The 24156-nt window shown below is 38.9% G+C and overlaps 1 protein-coding gene and 1 pseudogene across 1 annotated transcript in view; both read right to left on the bottom strand.

Annotated features, from left to right (window-relative positions):
- Window positions 1-24156, bottom strand: part of VWC2L (von Willebrand factor C domain containing 2 like) — a 142347-nt gene that overhangs the window by 74710 nt on the left and 43481 nt on the right. The window lies entirely within an intron of this gene.
- LOC108390655 (matrix metalloproteinase-16 pseudogene) lies at window positions 9089-10917 on the bottom strand (annotated as a pseudogene).

The raw sequence follows: 24156 nt of genomic DNA on the forward strand, positions 1-24156 counted from the left end.
TGCTTGTCGGAAGCCATAAAGTTCTTCACTGAGATATTCCGCCGTGGCAAGGTATTGTGACATGTTGAGTGGTTTTCTCAGAAAAGCTAGTCTAATCCAACTGGAGCTAGTGTAATTTTTAGAAGTTTAACACATACATATGTGCAGTTGTATTCCTCATTAGAAATATGTTATGATTGATTTTAATATAGTTCATAACTATTTGTCCCCCTTTCCCTGTAAAAACAATTGTATTTCCCTGCCCCATTGACCCAGGTTTGGGGGGACTTGCTTTAACCAATGAACTGTGCATGGAAGTGAGTGATAAGCACCATGTGTGAGCAGGACCTGTAAAAGTCATCAGTTATTCTGCCACTTTCTGCTCCTTTGCCAAGAAAAGTATGGGTCCCAGATAGGGACTGTTCCTTCAGCCTAGACTTCTGAGAAGAAATTTAATTAGCAGTGTCATAGCCAACTCACCTCCATAGCCAACATATGATATAAACAAGGAATAACAGTTTGTTGTAAGTTCCTGAGATCAGGAATTGTTTGTTACGATAGCAAAACCTAATAAATACTGACAGATACATTAGGCATCACAAAACCCCAAATTAAAAAAAGCGAGCAATGTTAATGATTCCTAGTACCAATGAGAGTCATCTTTAAATTACAAGTTCCTCTGGTGCATTGTGAAATTCAATTTTCCAAAATAATAATTTACACAAGATAAATGAACTTATTTATGGCAGAATCCTCCTTAGTCCTGAATGCATTATAATTTCAGTGTCTCTCCCTTGGTTGTCTTTTCTGGGCTGGGTATTCTGTGTGTCTCACAGATATAGTATTCTGCGGGATTGAACTGTTGATTTGGTAGATCTCTTCGATGCACTGTTGTTCTAAACTGACAGCTCCTCAGCTGTTCCGCCAACAAATGCCACCAGAGAAGGCACTTGTCACAGCAGTACCTCCTTTGTAATAGCCTTTTGTGGTCGTGGTTGATGGGCTGTGGAGTTCCTTGAACATCTGTTCCCCATTGTCAGACATCATATTCTGAGTGCTGTGCAGACCTGCTACCGAGGCCTACCTCTGGGGATAGTCATCACGTGCCTTCTTGCTTCCAGGAGGCTTTATGCATTCTTAGTGGGTCACCCCCTGTTATATTGTGCATCCTAGAACAACACATGGAAAATCACTCTTTGACTTCTTCCCCTTTGATTTGTTCACTCTGTATAATTTTCTAAGATCAGCTGTCATTATGCTTACTTTTATCCTCTGATATTATAGTCCTGAAGCCCTGAAGTATTTTGAGTTGTGCTACTTTCCCTTGCATTTCTTTGGCAAAAAAGTATCAAATAAAAACACAACTCCTTGTCAGTTTCCAGATTTCTACAGATTTCAGGTATTTCAAAATTGGTCAGGGACCAGAAAATGAGGGGAATGCAGGAGGAAAGAGGGAGAGAAGAAAGCTTATTATGTGCCTATTATTGAGCTATGAACTGTAGTGACTAAAAGGTGGATATTATTTTCCCTATTTTATACATGTGGGCATAAACTTCAGAAGGTTAAGTAATGTGACCTAGGTGCTATAAATAACAGAGCTGGGATTCAAATTTATTTCCATCTACTTCAAGTTCTTTTCTCCTGTATGATGCCGTTGCCTTAAATAAGATGAAAAAGGTCTCAGGGCATGCAAGGAGATTCATAATTTGGGGAAAGTTATTTAAGTTTCCTAGTTAATGATGGAGTTGAGAAAAATTTACTCTAAGGTATCATAACATTCTATGAATCTTAAATGGTGCCTGAAAATCCATATGCTTTATTCTACTGGAAAAAAGCATACTTGTTCCTTCAATTTATTGTCCTCCCACCAACTCTGGCTCTGAATTTTGTTCTCTCCTGTTTCCTGGCAGAAAAGGTGTCTTCTCTCCAGTCCAAGTTTAACTCACTGCTTATGCTGTGCATCCTAAATATCTATCCAGTCAGGGGAAAACAAACATCACTTTCTTGTGCATATTTAACATTTCTCTCCTTGTGTCTTCCCTTTCGCATGTAACACACTCAAGGCTCTACTAAAAAGACCACTTCCTTCCCCAATCTACAGCCATATTGCTTGCCATGTTTTTATAGGCTAGCTTTTTAAAAAATGAAAATAATATTAAATTCACCATATTAAATATTTAAAAGTGTACAATTCAGTGGCTTTTAGAACATTATTAGACTTTCTCAAGCATCACTACTAACTTGGAATATTTTCATCACACCAATAAGAAACTCCATGCTTATTAAACAGTTGCTCCATCCCCTTAATGCTCCTCCAACACCTAGCCACCACTAGTCGTCCTTCTATCCCTACGAATTTATCTATTCTGGAAATTTCATAGAAGTGGAATCTTACAATATGTGGTCTTTTGTGTTTGACTTCTTTCACTTGGCATAATGTTCCAAGATTCATCCTTGAAGCTATAGAGTAGATTTTCAAAGTTTGTGGTCTGTTAACATTGATCTCAACTCCTGGTTTTCATTCCTCTGTCCATGTTTAACTTGCCTTCTCTGGGTTCATGTGCTTGGCTGCCTCTTCTTTCTGAACCTCTACCCTTCCTCTGTGTCACACGCCCCTGGGGTTCTCCTTTCATGACCGTCTTTGCAGGCCCATCTTCTTCCACCTGACACTTACATATTGATATTCTAGGTTTTCAGTGGCGGTCCATTTCCCATTATTTTCTCATTTTGAGTATTTACATCTTTCCATGGCTTCAGCTGTCAAGCTTACTCTAGTCAGTCTCCGTAGTAATTACTTGCCCTGTTGCCCACTCAGTCCTTTTCCTTCCTTCGTCCCCCCATACATCTCTTGGCCTTGATCCTCCTCTCCTTCCCCCATCCGTATGGTTTAATGTTACCTCCAGCAGCCAAGCTCCTGTGATATGATTGCGCCAATTAAACAGTCAGAAGGTAATGTCTGGGAGGGTTCCCAAAGCAGGTACCAGTGGACTTGGGGTGCATCGACCATCCATCACATGGATGTGTTTGCTAACCTGGAAGCTCTCTGAAATCCGTGCTACTGGGATCATGTTGGCCTGATCAATTAACTCTATTTCCAGCCCTCTCTCCTTCTTTAAAAAAGTGGCGGGTGGGGTACTGTTAAAAATTCCACGTTTTTAATGATGGTTTGGTCTTTCTGGTGATCAGCCCCCATCTAAGAGCTCACTCAGAGTCACCCCATTAGAACAAAAGATGCTCCTGTGCTCTTACCACTTAGGAATTTACAAGGGTTTTAGGAGCTCTGTCAGGAACTGGGGCATATATATGTAGACATTATATTATAAATATACATAATATTTATATATTATATATAATTTATATAATATATAATAATATAATATAAATTACATTTATACATATATATTTCTATTATCTCATAGGACCTAAAGTCCATTAAGCCAGAAAGCTCAGCATCATACTTGACTGCTCCATCTTCTATAATTTCTAATTATAGCTGGTCAGTAACTACTATTACTTTGATATATTTAAAATCCCTGTCTGTCTCCTTTTTGCCATCACCACTGTCAATGCATTAGTTCTAGTCTTGGATACTGTGGTTGCTTTACAACTACTCTCTCTAGGTTATCTCAGTTCAAATAATTCTTTCTTCCTTTGCTATAGTAAGCCTTTATAACAAAAATTTATAGTTCAGTTCTCTTCTTAAAATCATTTAATGGCTCCTTAACATCTTCTGGATAAAGTTTGAAATTCCATTTGCTTGCCACTCTCATAAACTCCTTCTAAACTAATTGGTTGGAGTTATTTCTTTGAATACTAGTTGATATGATTATGGACAAAGGTGGTAAGACAAGGGGTAGGAGACTGAACCAACAGCAGCTTTCTGATTAGTGGGCAGCAGCTAATGAAGTAGCCTAGTTCCCAACCTGCCCAACAGATCCATGTTGGTTTGTGACCAATTGATGCAATTGGATTCTCTATCCTAGGAGGTTAAGTGTGAGGCATTTGGTAAACTTGAATAGAAAGAATGTCACATATGATAGACTTAAGAGTGAAGTGTATCGAATGAAGGCATCTGTGCAAAACTATGAAGCAATGGATGCCATAGTAAGGAGATTCCATGAATTGTACAGGAGAAGATGTAGATTTAGGCATGGTAGAATCCAAGGCCAAGAAGAGTTAAATCTAATGTGTGGTGAGTTCCTGGAGTAAGAGCAACAGACACGCATTTCAGAGGAGATAAGTTCTGCTGAAGTAGCCAGAAAATCAATAAACCTATGGCTGATGGGTGCTGATGAACACTCCTCTTGTGATAACAGTGAGCTCTGATCGTTTGGATTATGAGGTATTTTCTGTGTTTCTTCACTCCTCAGCCTAATCTAATAAAGTCCCTCCACCTGATTAAGCTGAGTATTGAAGCTTGGTTGTTTGCAACCAAGAGACATCATTGTCTGGAGGGAATCATGCCTTGTCCTCTGCTTATTTCTCCAGTTTTTCTCCTGTACTTCCACTCACATCAGAAGCTTTACACATGCTGGCTGTGCAGCATTCCTGAATGCACTGTGCTCATTTTTAAGCACCATTCCATTTCACGGAAGACCCCTCAGTCATTGACTGATTTTTACTCATTCTTTAAAACGTAACTTTGTTGCAAACCTCCCTTGGATGCCTTGCCTCACTCTCTCCAGCATATTTCCAATTTTAAGTCTCTCCTCCGTGTCCTCACAGCACAGTGGATATGCCTGTTTTACTGCTCATGTATCACACGGTATCATGATCCTCTCTTCCTCTGTCTATCCTTTCTTGTAGACTTGTAAGCCTCTGAAGGGAGGCCACTGTGTCTTCCTCACCATTGTACACCCAGCAATTGGACAAGCCTAGCACACAGTAGGTGCTTACTAAGTGATGGATCAAAGACCTTGCTCACTAGGAGTGAATGTAAAATTAAGATTACTAAATATATTAGTTTGCTAGAGCTTCCAGAACAATCACAGACTGAGTGGCTTAAACAACAGAAATTATTTTCTCACCATCTGGAGCCTGGAAACCTGAGGTCAAAGTGGCAGTGGGGTTACTTTCTCCTGAGGCTTCTCTCTGTGGCTTGCAGATGGCTGTCTCCTCCCTGGGTCCTCACGGGTCTTCCCTCTGTGTGTGTGTCCTCATCAACCCTTAGCGGGCCCCCAGTCATATTTGATTAGGCCTTTCCTAATAACCTCATTTTAAATCAGCTACCTCTTTAAAGACCTTTTCTGCAAACACAATCACATTTTGAGGTACACAATTCAGCCCATAACATTAAATTACCAAATTTGTTAAATTGTTTCCTTGGAAGCTCTGAGTTCTGCTTTAAGTTACAGTGCAAAGCAGATTAAAAGCAAAGAAAGGGAAGCTTAATGCAGACCCAGTGATTACACAGAGGAGTTGCAGCTGACAGTAAGGGAAAAATCAATGAAAAACAAAGGCCCAAACTAAATATCCACATGCAAAGAAACAAATCGAAACACAGACCTTACACCCTTCTCAAAAATGAACTCAAAATGGATCATAGACCTAAATTTAAAATGTGGAAATGTAAAACTCCTGGAAAGTAACATAGGAGAAAACCTAGATGGTCTTGTGTATGGTGATGCTTTTTTAGGTAAAACACCAAAGGCATGATAATGAAAGAAAGAACTGATTAACCAAATTTTATTAAAATGAAAAACTTCTGTTCTGTGAAGGACACTGTCAAGAGAATTTCAAGACAAACTACAGATTATGAGAAAATATTTGCAAAACGCATATCTAATAAAGGGCTATTATCCAAAATATACAAAGAACTCTTTAAACTCAATGAAAAGGAAAAAAAAACCCAGTTAAAAAATGAGCCAAAGTCTTTGGCAGACACTAAAGAAGATATACAGATGAATATGAAAAGATGCTCCACATCATTTGTCATTAGGGAAATACAAATCATAACACTAGTGAGGTACCACTATGTAACCATTAAAATGGCCCAAATCTGGAACACTGACAATGCCACATGGTTGCAAGGATGTGGAGTAACAAGAACTCTCATTCATTGCTGATGGGAAGGAAAAATAGTACACAGCCACTTTGGAAGATAGTTTGACAGTTTCTTACCAAACCAAAATACTCTTCCATAGGATCCAGAATTGTACATTTTGGTTTTTACCCCAAATAGTTGAAACTTACATCCATACAAAAACCTGTACATGGGTGTTTATAGCAACTTTTTTCATAATTGCAAAACTTGGAAGCAACAAAGATGTTCTTCAGTAAGTTAATGGATAAATAAATTGTGGTACACCCAGACCGTGGTCATCTCTAAGCCACGCAAAGACCTGGAGGAACCTCAAATGCATAGTACTAAGTGAAAGAAACCAATCTGAGGAGGCCACATACTGTTTGGTTCTAACTATTTGCCATTCTAGAAAAGGCATGGAGGCAATAAAAAGGATGAGTGATTGCCAGGGATTGGGAGGAGGGGGAAGGGTGATTAGGCAGATCACAGAGGATTTTTAGGGCAGTGAAAATACTAGGCTAGTGTGATACTGTAATGATGGATATATGTTATTATACATCTGTCCAAATCCATGGAATGTACAGCACCATGGGTGAACTCTAAGACAGACCTCGGAGTTGGGGTGATTATGATCTTGTCTGTGAAAGTTCACGTATGCATCTTTGGTAAAAGCTACCATTCTCATTAGTGATATTGATAATGGGGAGCACATGCATGTATAGAGGAGGGGGTATACGGGAAATCTCTGTACCTTCCTCTTAATTTTGTTGTAAATCTCTACTTGCACTGAAAAAAATGTCTTCATTAGAAAACAAACAAAAAAACAAAGGGCCAGCTAGCGAAATCAATGGGCAACAAATATCAAAATTTCTTCCAGGCCTCCAGCATGTGGGGGCAGTAGGATTTTCAGCCCTGCCTTCCTCATCAATACCTAATTTCTGCTCATTGATGCAGTGATATGAACATACCAGAGTAGTAAGCATGCTGTTCTGAGCAGTCCTGTGAGGCACTGGATGAACAAGATAGGCTGCTCGGAGCACAGGAGGAACTGAGGAAAGGTGGCCGGCCACCTGTCTCAGAGCACTTTTCAACCCCCAGTCTCCCAATATTTCTTGTGAGAACCTGCTATTACAAATAGTGATAACTCATGTGTAGTGGTGCTAAGCAATATAAAGGGGATTCCAGGGCTGCAAGCTCTAACACCTGCTTTGCCACTGATTCACTGCATGCATCTCACTAAGCCACTTAACCTTTCTCTGGCTCAGGGTCTTCTCTGTAAAAAACGAGAGTGTCTGTGGCATTCCTCACCAGGTTGTTGTGATAAATAAGCAGTTCGAAGGGCTGAGTATATAATTACAGATTAATATAGAAATTGCTATTATCTGTTTACCTACACACATACACAGGGTCTACACACACACATTATATGACGTGAGAAGAAAAAAAACTTCCTAAATTATTCTCAGGTGAAATGATCAAATAAATTCATTAACTAGGGGTCAGAGTCTATGCTGATTGTACCTTTAGTAATTCATTTCCACAGACAAACCTTTTCAGGTTCTATTATATCTTTCAATATCAATCCGTGAAATCAAAATGTCCCTAGTATTGCTTTGTAATTCACTTATGTGAGAGTGTTGACTCTGCTGGGCTCTAAGAGAAAGCAGTGAGGGAGACACGGTTGTTGTCTTTCAATGAGAGGAAACATGAGAACAGTTATAATCCTAAACTCTGTGCAATGTAGAGACACATGCAGTGCTGACCCAGAAGAAGAAGAAAGCACATTTCCTAGGAAATGGGGCAAAAATGTGTGAATTTCAGCCTCTCACTACAGTTTTCAGTAGGATTTTCCTTCTTTATCCCTTCTGTGACAGGTGAGGAACTGAGTTTCATACATTATTTTTTATCTGTATGGCCACCCTATGAATTAAATAGCTTCATTTTTCAGATGAGAGAAAGAGACTCAGAGAGGTTAAGTAACTTGCCTAAAGTCACACAGCTAACAAATGGCAGAGCTGGATGTCAAATCCAGGCTTGTCTCTTTACTATTGCACACTGTCACTTCCCCAACAAGTTGTGTTTAAGATCGTAGTTCTTAAGGTAGGACATCTTTGTTCTTCATGTCTCAGCTTCAAACAGCTCCTTATTAATTTTCCTCATCATGTGTTTTTATGTTTATAAATATAGATGATCCAGGAAAAGGTGTTTAAATGTTGATTGTGTGGAGTGTTTGACATTGACATTACCCTGATGCCAACAATTTGTGAGAGCATGTAGCTTACAAAGACCAAAATTGATTATGAAAAATCATAACACAAATGTTGCCATTGTTGTTTCCCTTGCTCACCATATCTTAGAAAAGCTTTTCCAAGGACTTTACAATAAACATGTTAGAAATATATATATATTTTCTTGTGATTTATTTCCAGAGAAACTGAGTCAAATCTCTATTACAGAAAATAACATATCTCTTTGTATAACAAAGGTCAAAAAACAGCTTATGTACTTTGACTTTTCTGATTGGTATTTATTAATCCTGGGTCTCAGTTCCTTCAAGTTCATGCTCAGTGTCAAGTTTTTTTAAACTTTGGCAATATGCCGATGGTTAATCCTAGTTTTCAGTGGTGGTGTTGATTTTTCACTTTCCCCTATTTCTTCATTAGGCGTCTTTGTTCTTTCCTCCCCTAGATGCATTTAATTTTGTCCTTGCAAATCATGTTTATTTTGTTATCATTGCACACATGTTACGAACTTTTCATGCTATCGAAGATCTAAATAATATATTAACATAATACAATGTTTTCTTCTGGTTACTCCTAGTAGTATTTTTTCTTTGTATTTCAGAATTTCTCTCTATTTTGTTTTGGAATATTGTGTGTAAATTATCTTTTGAATTATTATTATGATTTATTCCTATTTATTAATCCCTGAATGAGGGAGAAATGTTCAGACTTTATGTACGCCAACAGATAGGAGAGTATGGATTATCCATTACTGGCTCGCTTTCCATTTAGATATGTCCAAATTTCAAATCCTAAAATCGAGAGCAAGAAACATAAGGAGCTCTCTGATCTTTTTATAAAGCAATCATACATTCACTGCAGCGTGACTCCCTTGAGCTGGGATCTTCCTGGTTTGCTGGCACTCATTTTCTTTGTGTACAAAGCCTCCCTGAGGAGATTCAGGGGTACCTTTCCAGACTGTGATTGGTTTGGGGTAGCCAGGATCCATTTTTTCACTTCTTCACTGTATCTCCAATTTCTGTCCCCCTTAAAGAAATGTGTTTTCCCAACATCCTCCCACCAAATGGCTGAGTCAATACCATACAGGGGAATTCCACTTCCAGGAGTAATCAAGTCATGAGGGTAACCAGGCTGAAGAGTCGTGTCCTTGAACACCCAGTATTTGTTACCATTAAAGAAGACAAAATTCCCGTCACTGTTTTCATAAATTGTGTCGATACTTGGAGGCAAGCCCCGCCAGAATTAAGTAATTTGCATGGGGGTATCTGGCCATCACCCTGTTGTTTCTCACTCGCCAAAACCACTGGTCCTTGAAAACAAACATCTCACGGTGAAGAATAGCTCGTGTTAAAGTTCCCATGGCAGATACTGGTTTTGGCTCCAGGATGGGGAGGTCTGCCAGTGGGAGGCCGGGGAGGTTTGGGCCTGTCATTCTTCCTGGGGTCCATGGGAGGGGCCGCGCCGTGTGTGGGCACTGTCGGCAGAGGTCTTGTCGATGGAGGAATCTTGTCAGGTGGACCATGGATCTTCAGGATGCCCTGTGAGTCATCATCAGGTAGTGTGAGTGGTCAGTTTCCATGTACTGGTAAAATGGAGCCGTGATGGCAGTGGGGTCGCTGGAATGCTCCTGTCCCATAGCATGTCTCAGTTCATGAACTTCTGTGAGAAGTAAGTCATTTCCATCATGATTAGGATTTCCTAGTGTCCATGGTCAAAGTGAGTATACCCCCCAATTCCTGTTCCAGGGAAATAGGCATGAGCCCCAAACCCTCCGTCTCCAGCAAAGGGAGAGCTGTCTCCATGAAAACCAGGTGCAGAAATGATGGTTACATCCACGTCGCGTTTGCCATTTTCTAATTCACTGTAGGGAACTTCTTCACACGTCAGAGGAGCTACATTCCGCGGCACATCAAAGGCACGGCGAACAGCTTTACGGGTTCCAGTGTCTCCTACTTCTGGCGTTACGTTCTTTATACTGCCCCTGATGTGTTTGTGCTGCCACTTCTGCCCTGTGTATGCATATCGCTTTTGATGGATATTAAATTTGGAGCTACCGCTTGTCTGGTCAGGTACACAACATCGAGGCTTCTTCATCCAGTCAGTTGTGTTTCTGTCCACTTTTCCTGCCATGTTAATGCCACAGAACTGCTGCATGGCAGACTGCATGGTTTCCACAGAGCGCAGCACCGACATGCTGGGGTTGGTCGGTGGAAGGTAGCTGTTCTTTTGTAACCAAACTTCCACGTTGAAATACTGTTCCGTTCCGCAGACTGTAGCACATAAAATCCAAAGCAAGGTTTGCAAGAAAAATATCCCCGAATGATGCACGAAATCCAACCCTCTCCCAGCGCTGAATGTGAGTAAGATCATAGTGAACTATGTGTCCTTCAATGGATGGACGGGCTCCCCTTCGTTTTCTCCCTTTCTCCCTGTCCCTCCCTCCCAGTTTCCTTAAAAAAAAAAAAAAAGAAAGAAAGAAAAAAGTCCTCTGGGTGGGTATGGAGCCTGCAGGTTCACCCACAGTCCTCAAGGGGAGGAGATAGAAGCAGGGGGCCGAGTCAGGGTGAGCGGCAGCTCGCATTCGCCACCCCGGGGCCCTGTTCACCGTGGCGCTCAAGTTCACCGCGGCGCTCAAGTTCACCGCCATTCCAGCTGGAAGAAGCGCCACGTCCGAGCCTCAGCAGCAGCCGCCGCCGCCACCGCCAGGAATACATTTTTTGAGCTGTAAAAACTGCATTGATTTCTACCTGATGTTGTATCTTAGGATAGAATTTGTGTAAAAGCTACTTAACAGGAGAGACCATTTACTGTTGTTCTGTTGCATGATTGCCGCTTCTCTGCAGGGCTGGCCAGCTGGCTGGTAATGTATGCCATTGTTCACAAGGGGAAATTGGGACAGCTGAGTGACAACACGAGAGAATCACAAATGGCTAGAGTCTGAGGGCTCTCCGGACATCCAGGTCAACGCTTTTCATTTTAAGGTGAGGTGCTGAGGCCTGGCATGGTAAAGTAACTCTGAGTTGTCCAATATCACACAATTAGCTAGTAACAGATCTCAGGGGAGAATTTAGACCAGGTGAACCCCTCACTAACATTCCCATACTGGTTTGAAGAGAAATACTGATATTCTAGGCGTTAAATCTCCACAGAATTGACCGGCACATTACAATTTTCAAAATCCCCCTCTCCCCCCTTTTTTTTGTGCCAGGCATGTTCTCCCCAAAATTGTGTCCACCAGAACCTCAGAATATGACCTTATTTGTAAATAAGTCCTTAACAGATGTCATTTGCTGACATGAGGTCACACTGATGAAGGTGGGCCCGAATCCAATGACTGGTGCCCTTAAAGAAGAGACAGTAGACACACAAACACACAGGGGAGAAGGCGATGAAGGCAGAGGTTGAAGTGCTGCACCCACAGACCAAGGAACACGAAGGATTGGGGGTAACTGCCAGGAGCTAGAAGAGGTGAGGGAGAGTTCCTCCCTACAGCCTGGAGGGAGGATGGCCCTGCCAACAGCTTGACCTCAGACTTCCAGTCTTTAGAACGGTGAGAACTGATACAGTCTCTCCTGCTCAGCTGTGGCTCATGTGGGCATCCTTCTTACTAGATAAAGGGCCCAAAGCAGACTGCACTGCCAGAAGGCCGAGAGTCCTAACTGCAAGCAGGAAGGAGAGCATCTGAATCTGTACGCTGACCAGCTCCCCCACTCACACCTCACAAACAGATTTCTGTTTTTGTTTCAATTAGCTGTAAATCACTGAAAATCTCATCACAGGAAGCGTGATCTATTTCAGGTGCATGTAAATGCATGGCTGCTTGCTTCCCTACCAAATAGGAAGAGAGGGTAGAGAAATTACTTCCCAGGTGTGTGGGTCTTGAAATTTAGAATTGATGAGAGAACATAGATTACTGGAGGTCAGGGTAAGAGAAATATTGATATTCTAGGCATTAAATCTCCACAGAATTGACTGGCACATTGTAATTCCAAAATCCCCCTCCCCCCCCTTTTTTTGGCCAGACATGTTCTTCTGACTTTTACCATGCTTACTGAAGGTGGAAGTCTAACCGAAGTAAAAAATGGTTGAGCCATTAACTTGGATTACTGTATTATGGCTCATCAGAGTCTGAACACATCGCAAGATCTCCATCTGTTTGCTTTCTTGGACATCAGCAATAGTTTGTTACTGTTACTTGGTACTCAGTCTATGATCACACAGGAGAGTAAGGTAGGGTTGAAAGCTCAGGCTCAGAGACTATGCCCAGAAATGCCATTTTAGACTAAAGCACTTAGGTTTTATTTATGTGGCATATAAACAACCAGTTAGAACCCCCTCATTCTTACAAGGGGGATGCAAGGAGAGAGAGAGCATACTAATTTCAAGTCAACTGCTTCTGTACTGATCCAAGGAGAGAGAGGAAGGCGTGGGTGCTTTTCTGTCAGAAGTGGGCTGGGAGACTAAACACAAGTGCTTTTACTGCGAATGGTCTTTTGATATTTTTAGGCACCCAGGGAATGAATAGATGTGTAGAATCCAGGACAATGGGTCTTAGGGAGAAATAGGGCAAAAACAAAACAAACAGCAAACTGTCCATCAGGTAAACCCAAATCAATGATGAATGAAGATTTTTTATTCTATCTTATTTTTCTACCAGTTTGGAACAACATGCAGACTTAGCTACTGCTCTTTAGTGATAAAGTAGGGGAGAGACAAAGAGAAGATCTTCTCCAGGCTGGTGCTGGCATCCGTGGGAAAGAGGATGATCTCCATCCTTGTTAGGGAAGTGTGAGGAAGGAGGAATATGAGCAGTATGTTTTACGAGAAAGTTGGCCTGCTTTATATCTCCTTTAGGGTACTGGATTTAGTTTTATTTGAATTTTAAACAAAGCTTCTCAAATATAGGGCAATACATGCTGTTGGTGAGCATTCAGAAGAATGAAGGCCCACGACATTGAAGGTTTTTCCTAAGATTGTGTGTATGAACTGCACTTTTGGTATTTGGTCCTCTATAACTACTCATGTTAGTTTTTCTGCCGTATTTGGTATGTCCACATAGCTTTTCTTTATATTTTTGCCAGTGTTTCAGTGATCAATACCCCAAACCCTAGTATTATTTGCCCCTATGGAATATGTGCTATAAGCAAAGAAGTTGGTGTGGTTTTATCCATACCTCCCTCCAACTATTGCATTATCTTTCTTGTATTGAACATTTTTCCACATTATTAATCAAGAACATTTTTTTAAGTTTTAGCAGGCACTGTATATGGGAGGAGGTATCTTGCACAAACACAATATGAGCCTTTATATTAACTTTATTTTCAAGAATCCCATGAGGTTTTTGTGATGCCTTTCTAAAAAGGTTAACCAATGCTATTATATGCCAAAATTAAAATTCATGTCAATATTTCAGTATTCGTAATAATGTTTGTTAAGCACCAGGACTAGATAGCTTCTGTAAAATTCAAAAGCCAGCATCTTCTTCCCACTTGGTTGAGAACTCTGTATTTGTTACAGGTTATAGGAGTAAATAAATCACTTTGTCCTCCTGAGACAGAGATTGGTAGTTGTCCTTTAAAATCTATTCTTTCCTTCTTCATCAGAAATAAATTTTCTGTCTTTTTTTTTTTTTTTAAGCTAGGCATGTAGATCTCTGGGTCCCAAGATATGCTATATAAGCTTTGGGCTGATTTCTTCTAAATCTCTTGAATGTGAAAGAAAAATATATTTCTAAATTGTCTGGATACTATTCCTTGGGCAATATTTACAGATGAATTAATATCTCCCTTTGCATAATTATAGAGCCAATCAGAATGTATCAAATTCATCGTCAAATCATTGTCTAATCCTATTTTATATTGTACAGAAATTGGAATTTAATTATTTTCTTCCTTGGAGTTAGTCAACCATAACTTTAAAGCACCAACAAAAATCATTGATTTTTGGGTTTTCCTAGTTTTGTTAATTCAAGTCATGTGTATTTGTTATTAACATAGAAAATCAGGAGGTTGTCATTATTTTTAAAAATACTAAAACATGGAAACTAATAACATTTAATTATATCTAATATTCTTACTATTTGCTCTGCTTCCAGATTATTTAAAAAAAATTAGGAAAAGACAATTCTTTGAGAAAGTAGATCCTTTAATAGGTTTTACATTGTTAATTATTTCTTTTTGGTGGATGCATAAAGAGATGAAAATTCAAGTTTTACAGTCCAAAAGCCCAAAACTGGGCACAAATATATGAATATGGGAAATAAAGAGGGATAATATTATGTATTTTTTAAGATGATAACAATAACTATAACAAAGGACATTTTTATGGAAAATGTGAAGTAGAATAATAAAATATCATATTTTTTGTATACTATGAATATATCTGCAAAAGATGTTAGAATGGGGAGTTTGCTCCATTAGTTTGAATGGCATAATATCATGATAACAAGGTGAGTTTTGAGATGACCTCACCATGTGCAACATTTACAAAGCATGTACAGATTACATGATTTGGGGGCTCCTTTGAAAGATCAAGGATATTAGAAGTTGTTGGCAAGTAGATCATTTGGGAGGAGACACTGCTGAATAGACCTTTGTGGAAATAGCCGTTTTGTCTGAGTCCTCCCTCCCTGCTTTGGAAGAGGCTATGTGGCGGTACTAGTTTCTGACCTCAGGGCTAATGAAGGGACCTAACTGAAAGCTTTGAAATATCTTTCCTTCATTTGGGAGATAATAGAAGACTGATGCCTGACTTATACCTGGGAAAGCTAAAGTGGTTTAGGGATCAGGGATGGGACACAATGAGGGCAAGTGAATGGCTGACAGCCTCCTTTTGTGGCAGAACCAGGAGAAAGCTGCTGCTTGGAAATGTTTGTCAAAGTAAGAAGGGCTGGGGTGTTTCCCATTGCACTGCTGTGGCTACATGATAACGTGAGCCTTTGTGGAGTTGTCTTGGGTTCTGCCTAATTAGCATTACCTAGAAGCAGAGAAGACATCAGTGTGAAAAGCACATAGAGGTAGGATCACACCTTCTCACCCATTTCTGACTTCCAGATGGAGAAGCGGAGACGTGACATTAAATTAGGTTTGCAGTCTTGGTTATCATGGACTAGACATTCTAATCAATGAGTTAAGGCTATGTTTGTGAGGTTAAGTGCTCAAAGCTCTGGCGGAGTTTTTATTTAAGAGCTGGGAAAGATAACTTACAACAAAGAAGTTTAAAGAGAAGGTAAGATTCAGAAATAAAGTTGTACTTGTTCATACTCTATGTTAACCTTGATTAATAAGTTAAGTACGTGCAAAACATCCTCTGAAAAAAAGTGACATTTTGAAACAGCTGTTTCTATGACCTCCAAAGAAAATACCAGAACCAGATGGCTTCACAGGAGAAATCTACCTAACATATAAAGAAGAATTAATACCAATCCTTCTCAAACTCTTCCAAAAAATTGAAGAGCGGGGAATACTTCCAAACTGATTTTGTAAGGCCAGCATTACTCTGATACCAAAGCCAAACAAACACCACTAGGAACAAAAACTACAGACCAATATCCCTGATGAATATACATGCAAAAATCCTCAAATAAAACTACTAGCAGAGTGAATCCAATAGCACATTAAAACTATCATCATCCACAATGGCCAAGCAAGATTTATACCTGAGATGCAAGGATGGTTCAACATATGAAAACAACACTGACAGACTAAAGGATAAAAATCACATGATTGTCTCAATAGATGCAGTAAAAATGTTTGACAAAATGCAACATTCCTTTCTAGGAAGAAAAGGAAATTACCTTGACATAATAAACATCATATATTAAAAACCCGCAGCTAATGTCATATACAACAGTAAAAGCTAAAAGATTTTTCTCTAATATAAGGAACAAGGGAAAAATGCCCACTTCATCACTTCTGTTCAACATAGTACTGGAAGTTCTCCCCAGGGCAATTAGACAATTAAAATAAATAAAATGCATCCAAACTGGAAAAGGAGAAGTAAAATTGTCACTGTTTGCAGATGACATGAACACACACACACATATATATATATATGTGTGTGTGTGTGTGTGTGTTTGTATCTACATCTATATATATAGATATATAAACCCTAAAGTCCCCACCCCCCCAAATTGTTAGAACTTACAAATGAATTTAAGCAGTTTCAGGATACAAAATCAACATAAAATTCTATTTGCATTTCTATTCACTAACATCAAACTTTCTGAAAAGGAAATTAGGAAAATAATCCCATTTACAATAGCACCAAAAATGAAATAATCTTAACTATGGAGATGAAAGACTTGTGTACTAAAATTTACAAAACAGTGATGAAAGAAACAAGACATAAACAAATGGAAAGCTGTCTTGTATTCTTGGATTGGAAGACATAATGTTGTTAAAATGTCCCAAAGCAATTTACAGATTCAATGCAATCCTTATGAGAACCCAAAGGGCATTTTTTACATAAATTTAAAAAAAACAATCCTGAAATTTATAGGTAACTACCAAAGACCATGAATAGCCAACTCATTCTTGAGAAAGAACAAAACTGGAGGCATTATAGTTCTTGATTTAAAACTATATTAGACAGCTATAGTAATCAAAATAGTATGGTATTGGACTGGAAACAGATATGTAGACCAATGGAACAGAATAGAAATAAATCCACACATGTATGGTCAACTAATCTTCAACAAGGGTGGCAAGGATACACAATGGGGAAGTATAGGCTCTTCAACAAATGGTGTTGGAAAAACTTATATCCACTTATATACAAAGAAATTGAATCCTTGTCTTATACACAAAAATAACTCAACCTGGATTAAAAACTCAGACATGATACACAATGGTAAACCACCTAGAAAAAAACATGCGAGAAAAGCTTCAAGACATTCATCTAGGTCTTAATGGATAGGATATCAAAGTCATAGGTAATGAAAAAAAAAAATAGGATACATCAAACTAATAAGCTTCTGCACAGAGGAAAAAAATCAACAGAAAGAAAAGGCAATTTGTGGGATGGAAGAAAATACTTGTAAACCATATATTTAATAATTGGTTATTCTCCAAAATGTATAAGGAAGCCCTATACTCAATAGTAAAACTAACAACCTAATTTGAAAATGGGCTAAGGATTTAAATAGACCTTTTTCCAAAGAAGATATATATGAATAAATGCTCAGTGTCACTATTTATCAGGGAAGTGTAAATCAAAACCATAATGAGTTATCACCTCACATCTGTCAGGTATAAAACAGAAAAAGTGTTGCCAAGGATATGGAAAAATTGGAATCGTTGCACACTGTTGGTAGGAATGCAAAATGGCACAGCTGCTATCGGCAAGAGTAGAAATGTTCCTTAGAAAATTAAAAATATAACTACCATATGATTCAGCAACCCCACTTCTGGATACTTACCTGAAATAATTGAAATCAGGATCTCAAAGAGATATTAGCACTCACATGTTCACTGCAGCATTATTCACAATAGTTAAGATGTGGAAACAACATAAATGTCCATCAATAGAAGAACATAGTATAATACAATGGAATACTATTCACCCTTAAAAAAGAAGGAAATTCTGTAATATGCAATAACATGGATGAGACTTGAGGTTCATCACTTAGACATTATGTTATGTAAACAAGCCAGCCAAAGAAAGAAAAATATTTCATGATTCCACTTAGACGAGTTATGTAAAATAGTCAAATTCATAGAATCAAAGAGTGTACAATCTGTGGTATAACACTATACCTGTAGTCTACCATAATGTTTCACATAAAAATTTGTTGAGTGTGGAGGTCATGTTAAGTGTTCTGACCACAATAAAATACAAAATAAATGCATATAAGAACAGTGAAACAAAAAAGGCTAACACAAAGCACAGCTGGGAAGTAGCATGAAAAGTTCCTTTAATAAGGCAATAATATCAAAAAATGAGTGGAACTCAAGGGAAGATGAGGCCTTTCATTGTATATTCAGCATAATATAGGGATTAAGAGTCAGCCTGCCTAGGTTCAAGTCATAACCCATCACTTACAAGTTGTGTGATTTTAGACAAGACACTAATATTTTTAAGCCTTTGTGTCCTCTGCTGTAAAATGGGGAGGGAAATAATCATAGCTGCCTCAGAAGCTTGTTGTGGGGATTGAATGAGCTCATCCATAAAATATGAAGTGCTCTACACATGTTGGCTGTTGTTTTTGTGATGGTTCCAGGGATAGTGTTGAAACAAAGCAGGACTGGCCTCTTTCCTGAGGCTGTGGTCAAAGGAGCAGAGGATATTTTCTTATAAATCAAGGGGGTGTTGCAATCTTCTACCAAAGATCTATGCTAGAGGAAGAAGCCCCTATTACAGTTGAACCCAGGGTGACCTCTGCATATCGCTCTAAGCGTGCCTGCAATATGAATGCACAACAGTAGCTTCCAGGAACGTGATGGGGTGAAGGAGAGAACATCCTGGTCCCTTTCATTTCGTGGGGAGTTTTCCAACATTATTATAGGGCAGTAAGGACTCAGTTCACAGCCTCATCAAGGAGTGGAGTGTTCACACAAATGGCACTTTCCGATTGAGACCTATCCCTTTCCCCTTACATACATATTTCTGATGCTTCAGTTCTGAAGGGGTGGTATTAGCTGGAAGTGTGTTATCACTTAAGCAGATGGAAGACAACACTGGCTACCTGTGTCTTTTTTTCCCCCTGTCTGCAGAACTTTTGATTTTATCACAGCATAAAAGCCAGTCTCTCTGAGTACAGGTTGCTGAAAGGGGCTTAGACTCTTAAGGGAAGTTAATCAGTGCCCTTGGATATGGAGAGAACACCTTGGTTCCAGCTGCAAAACCAATTGATAAAATAAATGTTTGAAGTTCAGCTTTTCTTACTGAGTTTCCACACTATTAATAAGTAGATGAAATGTAAAAATACTTCAATAGCTCAAAAGGAAAATGAAAAAGCATGAGAGCATGATAGAGGGGCAGGGGAAAATGTGGTTTCTCTTCCAAATATGCTGAATAAATATAATTATGGATGTAACAAGGCCAGCTGCAGGTTTTAATCACTGTTTTCCCACTACCCAATAATTTGCTATTCGGCACCTGCTGTCATATAACTTTCAGGTTGAGTGGCATTAGCTTACTAGGTAACCACAATAATCTCTTTAGTTTAATCCTGTGGTGCATCAGAGTATGAGAGGCTGGACAAATTAGATGCATTCTGCCCTCCCAAAATTATTTTTATTAGTATGTGGCATTTGATGCCCTAATCTGTGACCAAATGAGTATTTCTGCAATTGCTATGCAGTATGGAAACTCTCATTTTGTTCAAATGTCACTTTGTGGTCTGTGTTTCATTATGAGTATTAAAAACTATGCAAGCCAGCAGTCGGAATGTGTGTGATTTTGTTCTGAATATATATCATTGAATATATTGATTTAAATGATACAATATGTACTTCTTGTACCAAACCTCTCTGCATATTGACTGCAGTATGTTTCCTTAAATCTACAAAGACATTAGTCATCAAGCAGAAGATTGCTTTCTGTGAGTATAAGAATTATTATCACACCAAGAAAGGAGAAAGGGGGCCTTATCATGTCCTAGATAAAAATGAGAAAATGGAGAGATCTCAAGAGGAAAAAAAAAAAAGAGGAAATAAGAACCTGTATATTTAACTGCTCTGTTCTATTTTCATGCTTTATATTGTCAACAAAATCGTGGCTGCTTTAGATGAGAGAAGACAGACTGATTTTCCCCAGCAGCCAGTAGGCAGGAGATTCAGGCTCAACTTGTGGCTTTGCCGACGTCAGTGTGGCCATGAACAAGTAACTTAGCCTCCTTTGCGATCAGTGATGCCTCTACAACAGCAGTTCCCATGACTGTCAGCAATCACAAATCCACATTTGGCCTAAAGATACTTTTTGTTGACTTGCATTGTGTTTTTAGATTTTTTGGAGCCCACACCAAAAAGTTGGGAGATTTCACTTAAAACTCAGATTTCTCATTTCTGTTCAAAAATTGGAGGAGTTAATACCAGTCTCACATTCTTACATGGCAAAATCAGCCAGAGCAGAATGGTGCCTCCATTCAAATGGCATGTGCTTTCTCCCATTTGTCTCAGTCTCCTCCATTCCCTGTTCTCTCCCAACCCTGGGACTAAATGCTGCTTCCACTTTCTATGCTTATTGTTGATTTTCTTATAGTATGGGTATATTTTTCAATACCTACATCCTTATCTAAAGTGAACAAATAAAAGGACATCCACAAGATTTCAAAGATAAATGGAAAGAGTACATTTCATTTTAAAATGACGAATATTATCTTTGGTTTTAATATGCTAACAGAGTCCCTGTTGAAAGAATACAAGACCTACTTCACTTATTTATGTTAGTTGCTTGGCCCCTCTAGACATTTAAATTTGTCATCCCTAGTCCACTTAGGCATGAAATGCTACAATCCTATAACTTTGTGAAGAAACTTCTCAACAGAGGCCTTCTTTTTAATATCTCATTGATGTACAACAGAGAGAGGATTTCTTTGGAAAGCTGTCTGGGTCCACTAGAAGGGTTTTGACATGTGCAAAAGTAAAACTTTCAAAGGAAGAGCTCTGGGGACCAGAGAAGTAGCATGCTAAACAGTTACAAGCAATTTGCCTCAGCTCAGGGACTTTGATGAGACCACTGTATGTTAGAGAGAATGGTTTTCCCAAACAAGATTCCATTTCTCCCTGTGTTCCTTCATTTCCACAATGAACCAAAATGCCTACCCTGCTTGGCGGTGCACTGAGCTTTTTCTGCCAATCATTGAGACCTGAGCAGGGTGGGAAACCAGAGGAAGTGAGTCTGAGGTGACTAGCATCTCCTTCCCCTCCTGATAACAGACGAATGAATTGTGGGCATTTATTACATGCCAGGTGCTATGCCAAACATTTTACACATGTTATCTCATTTAACCCTCATGATTACTTAGTGTTGGGAGGCTAAAGAGCTGGGTAAAGGTCACAGAGTAGTACTGGAGAGTTGGTCTCTCTTGCCACAGGCTCTGCTTGCAACCACTTCACTGTATTACACAATGGCTTTAGTGGTTTTTAAAAAGAAGATCAGGGAACAAAATGAATGGCTTACTTATACAATAATAGGAAATATTTTCCCCCTAAATGTAACATTTTTATTCAAATACGCATTGTTGTCTTCCTATAGTCCATATTTGACCAAGTGCTTTCAGACACACTGAACTCTCACAGGGGACTCAGGAGGCACGCAGGCAAGTCTCATCGACTTCATTTTGCAAGTGAGAAAAAGGAATCCCAGAGAGATGAAGTGACTTGTTCAAGGTCAGACTGCTAAAGGAATTCAACTTCAGTCCTCATGTGCACATCTTCATCGCTTCCTAGCATGCCATGCTGCCTCCCTTCTTTTAGATTAGCTGGTTGGTTTCTAAGTATCAAAGAGCCTCTTCTCTTATAAAGTGAGAAAAAATTATTTGCCTTCTATGTAAGCAGTAAAGTGACTTTCTTAATTTTTCTTTCAATGTTTTAATGTGGATGGTAATAAAACAAAAATATTATTGGAAATTGGGTTATATTGATATAGGAATCTGTTCTTTTTAAATCCACAGTCTCTCCTCTCTCTCATGGGTAAAATTTCCAAACTGACATTACATCTTTGCAAGGTGTCTGTGATAATTCAGTTCTTCCCTTATAGTACTAGAGAACCTGTTGATAAATGATTAGCTCACCTCGACATGTACTAATGAGACGAAGAGATCATTTAGCTTTGCTCATGTCTTGCTCCTGACCTTGACCACATTTCCAAAAGGTCATAGGAAAGACAAGAAAAGTGGATCAATTTTTTTTGATACCACCGAAATTATAAAATTTAATGCTTTCCTTCTCAAACTCAAGACATCAGAAACTTAGGCATAAACTAGGTATGTGTCTGTATATATTCTACATGAATATTTACTGAGGAGGTGGCATAAAAATGCAACATTTCTCAAACTGTGTTCCATGAAATGCTAATGATGTTCTGAACAAGTAAGGAGATTATTGCCATTATGAGGACATGGAATGACAGTCTACTGAAGGTAGGCTAGCTCTCTTCAACTGTTGCCTGGTTTGGGTAATCTTTTGTACCAGGACTCCACATATACAAAGGTGTTCTCACTCATTAGGTATGAGTTGAAAATGCAGAAAATGATTATGATATATTTTGTAGCAAAGTTTGCTTGCTCTTAAATTATCCATGATTTATTTGCCACTGTTTTTTGGCAAAGAGCTATAGCTTTGATGCATGTGCACACAGACTTTTTCATACCAAGAATTTCTGTTTTCTTCCTAATTTTGAACTACAGTGGAAAAGTCATATTTTTTGACATTTAGGAAACATTGACTTTTTTTTTCTGATTATAGCACTTCTATTTTCTTGGGAAAAATATCCACCCTTCCTACTCTGAGACTCCAGTGGGACTGTCTCCCTCCCCATCTTTAAGGATCAAGTGTGACTCCAGCCTGGTCACCTGAGCATCACAGTCATCTGTTCAGGTGGATTGGTTCAGGAATCTGCTTATTCTCAATTCAGGGCAATATGAGTCACACCAAATACTTACATTAGATAAAAGATCTATCTATTCCCTTGTCCTCCACTAGATGTAGACAAATGAGGAAGAAAACCTGAACCTGCATCCATCTTGTCATTATTAAGGGCCTCAAAACGCAACCAAGAGAAATTATAAAAAAACGAAAAACAAAAAAATCAAGTCCTCATATTGTCTGAATCTCTTGATTCATCAAGGTCTAGAGCCAGTTGTGTCCCTGGATTTTTCAGTTAGGTGAACCTTTCTGTACTTCAGCCAACTGGAGCTGGGTGTTTTGTCATTTGCAACTGAGCTGGTTTTTACTAGTGCAAACAGAGAAAATTAGGAAGCTAAAGATAGAGTACAGAGCACCCCTGTGGTATAAAACCTGTAGAGTTTTAATTTAGAGCCCCAAGTCCCTGTTCAATTTTTCCCTTTGTTAAAGGAGTATGTGAATGACTGTATTGCACCCCATAGTCTGTTCATAGAGACTAAACCATGTGGTTTGGTAGAAAGACCACGGGCTTTGGGTAGGGAAAAAAGATGAGTCTAAGTGCTACAACTTTCAAGCCATGTGATCTAAAGATAAGTTTCTAAGCCTCAGTCTCATCTGTAAGACTGCTGGGAAGATTAAATGAGATTACATGTGTACAGTAACTAACCTACCCACCCAATATATGTCCATTTTATAGATAACTTCACCTTTTACAGCTTTACTTTCATTTAACCTATCCATCCTACAGTGCATAAAACATACTTACTTTAACACTTCCTGCCTTAACCTATTCATTTACTTATCAGTTTTAATCTCTAATGAGTTTTTATGAATAACTGTAGTCTTCTAGTGAAATTACACATATTCATATACCTATCAGATGCTAAGTAAGGGGTCTGCAAGCTCTAGTGGGGCATGATTTAGGCTTTGAACATTCTCCCAACAGATTTCCAGGAATGTAATACAGTGTAGAGTGTGGCCAGGCTGGATAGTGTCACCTTCCTCATGCTGGGAAGATTATTGAGACATTCTTTCAAACAATAAAAATATTGAGAAATTATCAAAATAGCAGTTAAAAGTCCTTGTAGGAGTAAAAGATAGTTTGTAATCATAAGGATACATTTCATTAGGATACATTTCATTTCATTAGTTCATATATTAAATCTAATTTTTAACCTAGTCTTAATCTGTCTATGACATGCTCACTGGTCTCAGCAGGGAGCTACAAGCCGAGGTTCTGTTACTTCTACTTACTTATTCTTTGAGAAGTGAATACTTTTGTTTTCCTATAGGGAGTCTTTAAAAAGACTTTAGGTATTTGCTGTTGAAGTCCGTGAAACAACAG

The sequence above is a fragment of the Manis javanica genome, chromosome 12, assembly GCF_040802235.1.
Source record: "Manis javanica isolate MJ-LG chromosome 12, MJ_LKY, whole genome shotgun sequence".
In the NCBI taxonomy this organism is placed as follows: Eukaryota; Metazoa; Chordata; class Mammalia; order Pholidota; family Manidae; genus Manis; species Manis javanica.